Source organism: Polypterus senegalus, chromosome 1, assembly GCF_016835505.1.
Source record: "Polypterus senegalus isolate Bchr_013 chromosome 1, ASM1683550v1, whole genome shotgun sequence".
Classification (NCBI taxonomy): domain Eukaryota; kingdom Metazoa; phylum Chordata; class Cladistia; order Polypteriformes; family Polypteridae; genus Polypterus; species Polypterus senegalus.
In genome coordinates, this window is record NC_053154.1 from 43,860,962 (window position 1) to 43,875,067 (window position 14,106).

A 14,106-nucleotide genomic window follows, 5' to 3' on the forward strand; every position below is an offset into this window, starting at 1 on the left:
TATGTATATATATGTGTGTATATATATGTGTGTGTGTATGTATGTATATATATATATATATATATATATATATATATATATATATATATATATATATATATATATATATATATATATATATAAAATACAGACATATACTGTATATATATATATGTATGTATGTATGTATGTATGTATAAAATATACAATGTGCTCATCAAAATACTTTATTCAGAGCATCATAGCATTCCTGAACAGGATTAAGCAAGTTAGGAAATAGATGGATGAATTATTCATAATGGTTGTGTAAGCTACAAAACTGCCAAGAAAATTATGCAATTCTTGGCCCCTTATTTGATTCCTACAAGAGTAGACTTCTATTTAGTGTATATTTCTATTTTAATTTTGTTTGAATTTCTTTACATAATTTAGAGACACATTGTTAGATGACTGACCATCTGAAAATTGTGCTCATGAGTGATAGTGTGCACTCTGGGATTGATTAGTGTCTTATCAGGGGATTCTTCCTGCTTCCTCTGACAACTTATAACAGTTTCAGCAGTAAATGAATGGTTAGATATAATAAAAGAGATATTGCTCTTTTTATTACAATGCTGAAATGCATTTGGATTTCATTCTGAAGCTTCTCATTGTAATTAGCAAATATACATTTGCATCTATAAGCATATTCTGCTTTGGTAGATTGACTCTGATGGGAATTTTACTGTTTCGTTCTGGGTAGAATAATAGTGAAAGCAATAAAGTTAATGTTCCATATGGCATAAACTGTTGTCTTCGCTTTATTGTTGTTACAATGTCAGACATCCACTATCAGGATCATGCATAAAAAAAATGCCTATATATATATCTGGTGCAAAAATATTTTTTTTTCAGTGGTACACTGCATGTAGTTTATATATCTTGTATTTCTTTAAATGTAGAACAGCATATATGAAGCTTTTCTCTGTGGAAACAATATGTAGATGAAATCTATTAACTTTTATCAGTTTGGAATGAAAGCTATGAATGCTTGTTTTTTTGTCTTATAAGTCATTTCAGGTAACTTGGTGGAGCAATAGTTGGTGTTGCTGCCTCACCTTTTTTCGGGCCTGTGCCTATATTTATCACCGTTCTCAGAGTAGGTAAGCATTCCTAATTTGCTGAAACATTTCAGAGTTACGCAAATTTGGTCATACTCTTTGTATCTCTTTAGTTTAGGTACTGTAAAAGAATGTATCTATTACTCAGTTACTTTTACTGTATTTAAAAAGATATTACATAAGAATAATGTTGTTTTATAATGGTACTTAAAAAGCATCAACATAGCATTATTCATTTGTGCTATGTGGCCTGCTAAAATAACTCCACTTTGTATGGTCAGAAGTGTGTTAAGTGAGATATATTGTTTTGATATTACATACATCAATATATAACCTGTGAATACTTCATATTCATAAGTAATTTTACCACCATATCAAATGCCACACTGTCCAGAGGTGAATAACCTATTTACTGATGCCTTGTAAGTGTCATTGACACCAAAAGAAGGTCTTTATACCTAAGAGTAAATAAGTAATAGACACATTTTTGCAGCACCTAAACTAAAGTGTTACCCTACTCTTAGTATTTTATCAATTTTCATAATTTAAGAAACTACTCCTAAATTCACCAGGATCCTACCTCACTAGGAGCTGCCAGAATTTTTCATTCTGGCAGAGAGAAAAGTCAGAATGTTTTGGAAATGTTGGATAACAATAAAGTTGTAAAAAAAATTATTGATTTGACAGAGAATAATATTTGTAACAAATATTAAGATTAAGGTAATACTGAGATTTATATATTTTTCCACGACTCATGCAAATTGTCATAGACATAAAGGTCATTGCCTCAGGTGTGGATGAGCACACAAATGTGAAATGCAAGTGCTATCACAGTATTAACGCAGGTGGTAATGAATGCAAACCATATTGTAGTATCTAGCATATTACGCTGAAGGTCTTAAGCCGGGTTGGATGGGAGATTGACAGTGAAATATGACATGGGTATGCTGAGCATTCGGGCTGGGACCATGGAGAGAGTAACAACACGTGAGTCTTGAAGACAATCGAGAACAGCAGAAGAGGGAACACCACTTCAGAAACAGCACTGGCCATAACGGTGAGAAGGTGATTCTTCTGAAAGTATGGCTGTGGATCATCCATCCATCCATCCATTATCCAACCCACTATATTCTAACTACAGGGTCACGGGGGTCTGCTGGAGCCAATCCCAGCCAACACAGGGCACAAGGCAGGAAACAAACCCCGGGCAGGGCACGCATGCACACACACACACACACACACACACACACACACACACACACACACCAAGCACACACTTAACCTGCATGTCTTTGGACTGTGGGAGGAAACCAACCCACGCAGACACAGGGAGAACATGCAAACTCCATGCAGGGAGGACCCGGGAAGAAAACCCAGGTCCCCCAACTGCGAGGCAGCAGCGCTACCACTGCCCCACCATGCCGTCCGCTGTGGATCATTCATTGTTAAATAAGCATGCCCATAATCAGGCTAACTCTCATTCGATGTGTGTGGCTCAGTCTTTTATATTGTGGTGCTTATTACACTATTATTCTCAATGTTGTTGAGAACTGGCTACAATTACATGCAGCTTAGCGTAATATACTACCTTAATGTTTCCTTCTTCTTTGTTTTCTTTTTCCTCTTCTTTTTCTGAAAACTTGAATATGATTATCATTATTATCTTTATTATTATATTTGCAGTGAAGCATTAGTATTAGAAAACTACAAAATATTATCATGATTGCCAATTTGCAGCATGGCGTGCCATAAAAACATTATATAATTTATTCTTAAACGTGATATCCTACTCCTTGCAGGGAGTATGACAAATTATTGGACTGAGTGGATGGATAGAGGCAATGCTTTTGTCTATTTTTACATATTATAAGATTACTTTATCCTCCTATATATTTTTCAATGATAATCCAGTCTAGCTGTAATTTGTGTTTTTCCCAGGCCTGAAGCCGTGTCTGAGTGTGCAAGTTCTCATGTTTGTGTGGGTTTTCCTGTGTATACTCCAATTTTTTATGCCACATGCCTTCGATGTAGAAGTTTCTGTAGGGTAATCAGTAAAGTATTGGTCTAGTATAAGTGACTATGGGTGTGTATATTCGTGTTCCCTGGAAAGGAATGGCACCACATCCAGGGTTGTTTCCCACCTTGTGCCCAATCCTGACAGGATAGATACTGGATTATTACTATGAACAGAAAAGTGAATGGAATAATGGCTGGATGAATGGATTTTACCAATACAGAATTTGTAAGACTGTCTATTGGTTTAATCATAACGGGAAGTGTGTTTGAGTGAATTGAACACAAGTAATATTAGAATTTTTAATGTTCCTTATTGTGCAGCAGCATGTACAGTATCTATTTTATAATGAGTCAAAGTTTCAAAGTAAAATATAAATCTGTGACATTACAACACTAAAAGTTTACCAAGTGAATTTTTTGATATTCATGATTAGATTGTTACATTCTTTTACCCACAGTATTGATTAAATGGCTACTGGTTAGTCCAGTGTTTGGAACAAATGAATGCTGCCATTACATTATTTCATTACTGTTTAGATCAGTAGGCTTTATGAGAAGAGGATCATCAGTTGAAAAAACTTGATGAAGTATTTAAGGAAGTACTTTAATAGGGATATTGATGTTTCCAGGACTAATAGCATACAAAAGTTAATTAAGCCTGCAGCTAAAGTGTAGCTAATTTGTGATTTTGGCTTTTCACAATCATAAAATAATTGCTGCTATCTTGCCTAAACAGACAATGTTTACAGTATTTGTTTAATTTTCCTTTAACAACAAAAGACTTGCAGTATTGTACCTTAGGTCATGGAGTTCTGTAGTAGAGCAATAAGCAAAATTCCGCTTGTTGTATCATATAAATGTCATCATATTTAGTAGCTATAAAGTATTTATCCCCTTTGGACTTTTTTTACGTTTTATTGAGTTACAGTGTGGGATCATGTGCTTTATAAGCACTGATGAGCACAAAACATTTAATAAGTCCAAGTGTTACTTAAAACAGAAAAAGAAAAAAAACTACTGTCCATTTTGTGTCAGTTTTTTGATGCATATTTGTCAAAATAACTATCCATGATTCCTTTCAGTAGGAACAAGACCAAATACATTTGTGTAAATGAGAGGGAATGGAATGGTGAGGATGCAAGGAGTAGAATTGGCAAAGATGGATGAGTTTAAATACTTAGGATCAACAGTACAAAGTAATGGGGATTGTGGAAGAGAGGTGAAGAAGAGAGTGCAGGCTGAGTGGAATGGGTGGAGAAGAGGCAGGAGTAATTTATGACAGACGGGTATCAGCAAGAGTGAAAGGGAAGGTCTACAGGACGGTAGTGAGACCAGCTATGTTATATGGGTTGGAGACGGTGGCACTGACCAGAAAGCAGGAGACAGAGCTGGAGGTAGCAGAGTTAAAGATGCTAAGATTTTCACTGGGTGTGACGAGGACGGATAGGATTAGAAATGAGGACATTAGAGGGTCAGCTCAAGTTGGACGGTTGTGAGACAAAGTCAGAGAGGTGAGATTGCGTTAGTTTAGACATGTGCAGAGGAGAGATGCTGGGTATATTGGGAGAAGGATGTTAAGGATGGGGGTGCCAGGGAAGAGGAAAAGAGGAAGGCCTAAGAAGGTTTATGAATGTGGTGAGAGAGGACATACAGGTGATGGGTGTAACAGAACAAGAGGCAGAGGACATAAAGATATGGAAGAAGATGATCTGCTGTGGCAAACCCTAACGGAGGCAGTCGATAGAAGAAGAAGATATTTTTTATAGCTTTCTTTTCTGTAATCTCCTCATTGGTGTGGTTTTGGTGTTCCCTTGTCTTTATGATGTTGTTTTCATTAGGATCTGTATAAAGCAACCTTGAATCTTTCCAGAGATGTGTATATTTAACTCATGAGAAATTAAGTTTTCATAATAACAAAACAGTTGGATATGTCATAGTAAAGTAGATGAATACTGATGAAATCAGACTTTCAGTTTTTTTTTCTAATTTTATAAGTAATTTGCTTTACTTTAGGAGTATCAGTTAAATTGCAAGCAATTCCAGAGTTTGATTTCCATCCTGGTTACTGTATAGATTTTACACTTTTTCACTGCATCCACCTGGAATTTCTCTTTGTAATGTGGATTTTTCCCAGATTCTTAAGACATGTGGTGGCTTAAGGACACTAAATGACCTAGTATGAGTTTTTGTAGATATGTCTTCAAGTCAAATATGGAAAGAGAGTTCAGAAAATGGATAGATACACATTTTGTTTTCATTTTGACATTATAACTTTATTGTGTTGATCAATGGGAAAAACGTCCAAATTAAACATATTACTTTTCAGTACTGTTGCACAATAAAAAATATGAAAAGTTCCAGTGGTTACATTTTTGCTGACATTTTGGTATGAAAAAAACAAATATAACATAATATACATTGTTCTTTGACCATTTTAGATCCTCACATTTACAAACAACATAACATGTCTGATGTAGCAATATGTTTATTTTTCTTCAAATTATTATCTTTTAGTTGTGAACATGCTCAATTTGGGTTCTTTACAAGTTTTTATTTTTCATTTTAAACTGATTTTGCATGCATATTCAGTGGATATGCTTGTTTTCTCCAACATTCCAGTAATAAGCATTTTAATGGCCTATTGGTGTACTTTAAGGTGAACTAGTGTTCCATCTTGTTTTTGTTTATAGAAAGTGATTGATCATTGATTGACTGATTGCTTATATTGTCCATAAGGGTAAACTGTTTCTTTTTGAACATTAAAGAAAATAAAATTATTATTCATCTACTTTAAACAACCTGTACTTTTTACGTCTCTTCAATTTTGTATACATTACAACATTTAGAGTATAATATATTGATAAATCCAAAATGCAGCATATAACAATCAGCAAAAGTGCTTCTTTCTGTAGCTCTGATGCGTACTGTAGGCATTCCTATATAATGCACAGAGTAAGAGGTCTGTAATAATCTATACAACCATTCACTAACCTGTTCTTTACAGAGCTGAGAAGCCGGTTTCCTCGATATCTAACAAACAGCACACAAAATCTTTTGTATACTCTTCTATCATAAATTACCATTCCCTAAAGTCAATTGTTAGTATCTCCCTGGGTATGAAAATCTGAATTGTATTTCCATGTTACCTCCTATATTGTTGTTTTACTAGTCATAGACTCCCAATGAAGAACTGGTAGCAGCTACAGCATCCACAAGAAGTCTGTCACACATAGGAACTCATCTTTGTCAATGGCAATTATCTCTTCAGAAATATAAACTGAAATATTCTACAACAATATCAGTGTATGGGGTTCAGTTCTATAGCTCAAAAATTTCTGCATTCACTAATAAATTAGCATGTTTCCCACAACATTTCAGTTTTTTTTTATTTATGTGCCATGTTAATTATATACCATTTCTCTATTTAGCCTTTTCATTATACAGTATGTCAAAATTTAGACCATATTTTTTGCATGTGTTTTTCAAAGAAAGTTATAATAAATATTAGCTCAAATGTAATAAATAAATTTTTTGAAAGTGGTTGTAAACCTTGCTTATGATTTGTTTTTTCATTTTCTTTCCCTTTTTTCTCCTCCTTACCCCACAATTAGAATGATCCAGTGCCATGTCAATATCCATTTGGGCTGGCTCCGAACCTGTGTCTGGTCTGGAAGTTCTTAGTGCTGCTGAGAAGAGAGGTAATGTTCATGTGACAATATAACAATACTATTACTCATGTTAACCAAGAACTTCAACTAATAATTATCCAGGAAGATTTAGAAGAAATTCCATGAAATTTCAGGATTTTTTTTTTCTTTTGATCATCTTTGACCATAGGTGGTAGATTTACTAATGACTGAATATTCATAAAAGCGACATTGTTTCCTGTAAAATTTGACAAATAAGCTTTCACTGTACCTCATGTAAACCAATGGGAAGTAGAAGATCACTTATTTGAACATTTAAAATGACAACTGGGACAGTCTTAGAAGGGCAAGATATTCTTAAATAAACATGTTAGTCTTTTAAAACCAGATCAGTAGACACAATTTGTTAAATAACTTAGTTTGCTTGGAACATAAAACTGTCTGTAATAAATTATGACAACAGAGATCAGTCCTGATACTATTATAATAAATGACAGTTTACAGTATTTAATTGCTAGCTGGTTGAAAGGTAGGACATAGCAAGTACAATTAAGTAGAGAATACTTGAAGTTATCTTTAAGGTCATTTGGGGATTAATACTAGGTTCATTGCATTTTCTAATTGATGCTAATAATTTACTTTTAGATACCATGAGCCGAATTGTGAATTTTTAATGACATTACAATAAACATCATAGCTAATATGTGGAGGAAACAAAAATAATTCAGAAGGACCCAGAGAATCTTCAGAACTAGGCATTAGCTGCAGAAATGAATTTCCAGATTTACTTATTCCAGTGTGGGATTCATGGACAAAGCCTATCCCAGCAGTCACCACTGGTAAACAAGTTGCATTTGTATTGCATGCTAAAATCATTCCAACCTAGCAGCAATCAACTAAAGCCAGTGTCACATTATGTGACTTCTAAGCGTGGGGGTAACTCAGACTTGCTAACCACAGTTGCTGATTTCGTCACTAGACCATGTCAGTTTACATATCACATGCCAACCTTCTAGTGTAGTCATGCTCGCCCCTTTTTTTTGATGGCTAATAATAAGCTGCCTGCCAGAACCAGCACAGGGCTAACAGGTGTGGTGAGTTGTGCAATCTTGGCATGTTTTTTTTTTTTCCATTTAGTTGGCTTTCGTAAAACATGAGACATTAGGTGACCAAGATTTTTTTGGTTTGTGAGGCCCAAAACACCTGTATTCCTTATTCTTCATTGCAGCAATATATGAAATGTACACTGCTCAAAAAATTAGGGGAACACTTATTTCACACATTCGATCTCGAGGAATGAAATACTCCAGTGGAAAATCTTTACTGAGTAATATTGTGTATTATTATTGTGAACCAAATGATGTAACAACGATCAATGGAAACAAAAATCATCTTCACATTGAGGGCTGGATTCAAAATCACACCGAAAATCAAAGTCAAAAATTGAAATCCAAGGCTGATCCAAGTTGCGTGAATTTCATCATTCAGGTAACTCATAAAGTGATTCAGTAGTGTGTTTGGCCCCCACGTGCCTGTATGCACTCCTTATCTGGGCAAACTCCTGATGAGACGTCCTGGGAGTTCTCCTCCCAGACCTGGATCAGAGGATCATTGAGCTCCTGGACAGTCTGTGTTACTACTTGATGGCGTCGGATGCACCGATACATAGCGTCCCAGAGGTTCTCAGTTGGATTAAATTCTGAGGAACGTGCAGGTCAGTCAGTGGCATCAATACCTTCGTTATCCAGGAACTGCCTATACACTCTGGCCACATAAGGCTGGGCATTGTCCTGCACCAGAAGGAACCCAGGGCCCACTGCACCAGTGTAAGGTCTGACAGTGGCTCCGAGGATTTCATTCCAGTACTTAACAGAAGCCAGGGTACCTTTTCCTAGCACGTGGTGGTCTGTGTAACCCTCCAAGGAAATGCCTCCCCAGACCATGAATAACCCATTGCCAAATAGGTCGTGCTGGATGATATTGCACGCTGCATAATGTTCACCATTGTATCTCCAGATTCTTTCATTTCTGTCACATGTGCTCAATGTGTGCCTGCTGTCATCTGTGAAGAGAACTGGGTGCTAGTAGTGGAGCTGCCAATTGTGGTATTCTCTGGCGTGTACCAATCAAGCATCAGGGTAATGGGCTGTGAGCACAGGTTCCACTAGAGAACATCAGGCCCTAATGTCACCTTCATTCAGTCTGTTTCTGACATTTTGGTCAGAAACATGCACAACAGTAGCAAGCTGGATGTCACTTTGTAGAGCTTTGGCAGTGGTCCTCCTGTTTCTCCTTGATACTGATTCTGCTGATACGTTGATGCCCTTATATGGCCCTGTCTAGCTGTCCGCATGTAAAAACCCATCTCCTGGTATCTCCTCCATGCTCTTGAGACTGTGCTGGGAGACACAGTAAACTTTCTTGCAATGGCAGATATGAATATGCTATCATGGAGGAGCTGGAGTACCTGTGCAGTCTGAATTGGCTACAAGTACCACCTCATGCTACCAGTAGTGACAAGGACACTAGCAAAGCTTCTAGAGAAAAATCAGTCAGGAAGGATAAGGAGAGAGCAGTTGTCTGTGGCCACCACCTGTAAAACCATTCCATTTTCTCGGGGTTTGTTTTGCTGTTGCTTCTCCAGTGCATCTGTTGTCAATTTTAATTTGCACCAAATCAGGTGAAGTTGATTCAGAATTGCTTATGCTTCCTAAATTGGACAGATTGATATCCCTGAATCTTAAATAACTTGATGTTAGACTGTGATGATTACAGGTAAGTGTTCCCTTATTTTTTTTGAGCAGTGTACGTCTGGGTGAAAATTAATTGGTTGTCAGCTCTCGTGCATACAGAGCCCTCCCTACAGCTAAAGATAAATAAAACCTTTCATGGGAGTTTATTGTTGAATGCCTCTGACTCTCTAAGATTGTGTAATGAAGGCTGTGAATATTGCTGGAAAAGTTGCATAATGTGAAATAGCTTTAACCGGTATATCCTTGGAATGTAAGAGGAAAGTGGAATACTCAAAGAAATCCCATGTTCACCTAGGGAGAATGTGCCTGTTCTAGGATTCTTAAACTGTGAGGCAGAAGAACTAATATTAATGATAAATAGGAGTAGGCAATGCTGACTTACAAGAAATAAACTGTAAAAAAGTATTTAGGGATTCATTTTTACATAATATTCTTATCTTTCAGGTACTGTGGAGAAGGGATTAAAATGGCTGTATTTTAAACTTTTTAAACTACAAATCAAAAAACGTAATGGTCAGACTCTCAATGGTTGTGTAGTATAATACTATAAGCTGGGCAGTAAAAAGCAACCAACTATACCTATCGATTAAAGGGCAAGTTGAACAAGTCCTGCTCTCTAGGCCAAGGGAACAGAGCTTCTTCAGTCTTGAATTGAGAAATCTTTTTAAGGATCTAATTTAGGTCTTAAGAATTATTTCATTGTATTGTTGGAGTTGTGTAGTTATGCCTAATATCTAACCATTGCCATGTAGATATGGGAACTCGTTGGCAAAACGGTTGAATTATAGCCCCTAATTTACTCATCTCTGCAAACAGGGCCTCAGTAGTTGGTATCACTTGTTAACTGCAGTTCATAATCTATAACAGATTTAACATAGAACATAAGTACTTTGACAAATGAGGAGACTATTTAGTCTATCAAGCCTTTTTGTTTAGCTAATAGCAAACCTATATCTCATCCAGATGCTTATAGGTTGTCAAGGTTTCTTCTTCAACTACATTGTTCCAGAGTCCCATGACCATTTGTGTAAAGAAGTGCTTCCTGGCTTCAGTTTTAAGTGCATTTCCCCATAATTTCCACTGTGGTCCTCAAGTACATGATTCAGCCTTAAACTGAAAGAATGTTCACTATTTTGATTTACTTTATCAATGCCTTTGAGAATTTTAAATACCTGGATTATGCATTTTTTACTGGGAAAGCCAACTGAGCACACCCAGAATGTTAGCTCAATGAAAGCATCTTTTCTTGGCCTCCTAACGGAGTCTTAAAAGGATGACTATTTGACTGACTGGATAGCACATCAATATGATCCTGTTCCTAATATAAATTTATAAATCTCTATACAATAATGGAAGGTATGTGACTCATTTTCAGTTTATTTTAAAATCTCACATGTATAATAAAGTTTTTCTGTGAAATATGTTACTGCATCATCTTTTGCATTATCGGGTCTCTATTAATGTTTAATGGTTATGAAAGGTAATCAAAGTGTCTGTCCCTGCATGAATAAAACAGCAAGCAGAGTAATTGGGGATGGTTTCCACCTATGCCTGGCCTATTGCCTGTTAGTCCAAGCTGCTCTGTAACCTTCCTATGTCCCTTTTTACAGTGTAATTACGATTTATCGTAAATATATTAATTTTCTGACAAATATAACACATTTATTTTTAATACCTAAGTTATAAACTTTATTTCCATTATTCTTTAGTGAGACTAAAAATGTTTTATTTAAACTTTTTTTTGTACATCTTTGGAAAAATAATTTATAAATAAAACGCTTTACATCATTGTCGCATGCAGTTTTGGGGTAAGCTCAGTATTTATGCCTTAAATGCTGTATTATTAGTTATTGTTTCATCTTAAAACTAGTGCATCTATTGTGCGTTGATAGTGACTGTCCAAACCAAGAAAGAAGTCAAAGTGTCTTTATTATAAATAAAAATACAGCGGAAAAAAGAATTAACATATGCAAAATAAGAAAAAAAATATACCACATAACCTCTGTTGGACTACCTGTATGTTTGTTGATCCACGTTTAGAAGATGAGTTGGCTTGTACACTTACCACCTGCACTAAAATATACTCATGCCACGTACCCCACAGTCACACATTTTCTGTCGTTTTCACTTTCTTATGCCTGGTCTCTCCTTTCTTCTTATTAAGCCCTTGCCCAAGCTTTCCTCCCAACTCTAAGCACACTGAACATGAAGCTTGAGACAATTTAAACCCATTGTTAGGTTAAACCCACTGAACCTGGAATCTCCTCTGTTTTCTAATGTTTCACAGCCACAGAGCAATAATGTCCTCTGGTGGCCTCCCAGAGCAGTTAAAGGCCTCCTGGGAAGATTCTGGCCTACCCAAGTAAAAACATAAATGAATGCAAACTCTGTCTTGGAGTATGTGCTGAAGTCGAACAGGGATACAAGGGCCTGCTTGCCTACTATTCATCTTTACTCTTAAAAGGATAACATGGTCTCCACACCTGTATCCATGTGCTGCCATCTGCAACAATATGTTCTAAACACCCTACAAGCCTTAGAGGTTTCTTTCTTACTTATAGTGAAGATTCTAGTATTTCAGGTACATACTAGGTTACATGTCCAGTTAAATTTAGGAGAACATTGCTGATACCTGCCTTGAAGATGTCTGTCTTGTTTAGATGTTGTCACACACATGTGAATAGGAGGCAGTTGAAGGGCTTAACGACTGGTAGTAACATATCTGCACGGGGCGGTGGGGTGTACTGACTCTTTTTCTAAGTCTCCTGCAGATCTTTCCAGGGAAATCCCACAGGAGCCGCTACATCATCAGGGGACACATTTCCGATCCCGGCCCCGAGGATGACATCATTTCCGGTCCCCGCCCGAGGATGACATCATTTCCGGTCCCCGCCCCGAGGATGACGTAATTTCCTCCAGACTCCCTATAAAACCTCACTCCTTTCCACTGGATTTTAGCTCTGTTTTGGACTCCGTCTTGAAAACACTACTCGCTCTAAATTTCTTTTACTTTTGCAGCCAGGAACACATTATAGAGGTGGCTGCCCCAAACCTTTGCAATGTCTGGTGTCCTTCCTTATTACAATGTATATTGACATTGCAGTGGTGGTCAACATAATGGCTCAACTGAATGAAGCAGGGTCTTAGACTGATAGTGCTAACAGTGGGATCCATTTTAGTAACATATTATTCACCAGCCCTTACTGCTCCTTCTTTTTTTGATTTACAGTTTCTGTGACAAAATCCTTTAATCAATGCAAAATTGGGAGGCAGGACCTAACTGGGGTGGGGTGGGGGGTGTTTGGTTAGCTGTGTGGATATATGCATCTGTTACCTGAAAAACCACTGTGCTGCACCTGCACTGCTAAACTTTGTAACCTCTGGACTGTAAAACATAACTTCCTCAACTTTTCTTTTTATTTGGTTTAACTTTATGCATCTTTGTGATCTTCAGTTTTTCCATAAAGTGGGAAACTAAATCATAATTACTGTCTAGCAAAGATACAATTTCATGGTCACGAAGTTCACTCAACATCAGCTAAACTACACAGTGGTCAATTTACTAGTTGATGTGAAATAAACGGTTATGTCTATTATAAAATATAAACGTTAAAAAATAATTAGATAAGCTTCAAATGCTTTCTATTTTGTTTGGTGTTAGTGCAGAAAAGGCTTTAGAACATTTGTTCATATTCACGACCACAAATATTCAAGCACGCAATTACAGTAATGTGCTGGGAACAACTTTTTTGCTATTCATATTATATAAATGACTGTTTATAGTATGTATTTTGGCTCTGGGAATATTCAAAAAGTGGGTGCTTCATCCAAAACAAAAATGGTGGGAATTAGGTTAGGAAATAAACACAGACCTCTGCTATGCTGCACTGGGGTGTGCAGAGGGTGAGTGGTCTGTGTTTGATAAGCCTAGAGCAACCCCATCATATAGTGGCTGCTCCTGGAAATTTTAATAATCGGCAGGTATGAGGTTAACATGATGAAAAACAAAATAAAGTAAATTGCTTTGAATTATTCAAGCAGAAATATGTATGAAAATATTGTATTTCTCAGTATAAAATGAAACCAGTGTTGGTTAGTATTTTCATTGTGCGTACTTAAAGACTTTTTTTTCTTATTAATTTATGTGGCATCATTTTCTTGTACTTCTATGCTATTTACACTACATAATGCAAATTTTACATTTTTCTTAACTTATTTATACAGTACCAGAAAGTTTTGGCACTAGTTAAGTACAAGGCAGACATTTTAATACCTGAAACTAGAGTTCTTACAGCATATTCTATATTAGAATGCCTAAGAAAGAGCTGAAGAACCATTAAGGATGTAAAAACTGGCCTTGATAGAAAGTGATTTATTTTCAAAGGCTGTCATAATTGATTTGATTGCTAAGCAGATCTGGGGTAATTAAAGTGACAAGCATGTTATTGAGTTTTCTTAGTGATAAGATAATGTGCTAGAGCAAAGAGGTTAAAGACACTGCCTCCATGTTAATTATTAATTGCTGTCCATGTGGTAGACTCACTCTAGTGGTTTTAATTATCGCTTCTTCTTTTGTTTTCAGTTCATTTACTTTTCAAATCAATAGAAGTT

At 36.3% G+C, this 14,106-nt stretch overlaps 1 protein-coding gene across 3 annotated transcripts in view; it reads left to right on the forward strand.

Moving 5' to 3' along the window:
• The window catches only part of stk33 (serine/threonine kinase 33), a 122,047-nt gene that overhangs the window by 73,579 nt on the left and 34,362 nt on the right, over positions 1-14,106 (forward strand). For 2 of the 3 annotated variants that reach the window (XM_039748409.1, XM_039748418.1), the window contains exon 2: positions 6,707-6,793. The gene's annotated coding sequence lies outside the window, so the exon portion shown is untranslated. Of the gene's footprint in view, positions 1-6,706; positions 6,794-12,301; positions 12,401-14,106 lie in introns of those variants that run through there. The other variant, XM_039748424.1, reaches the window with a different exon arrangement.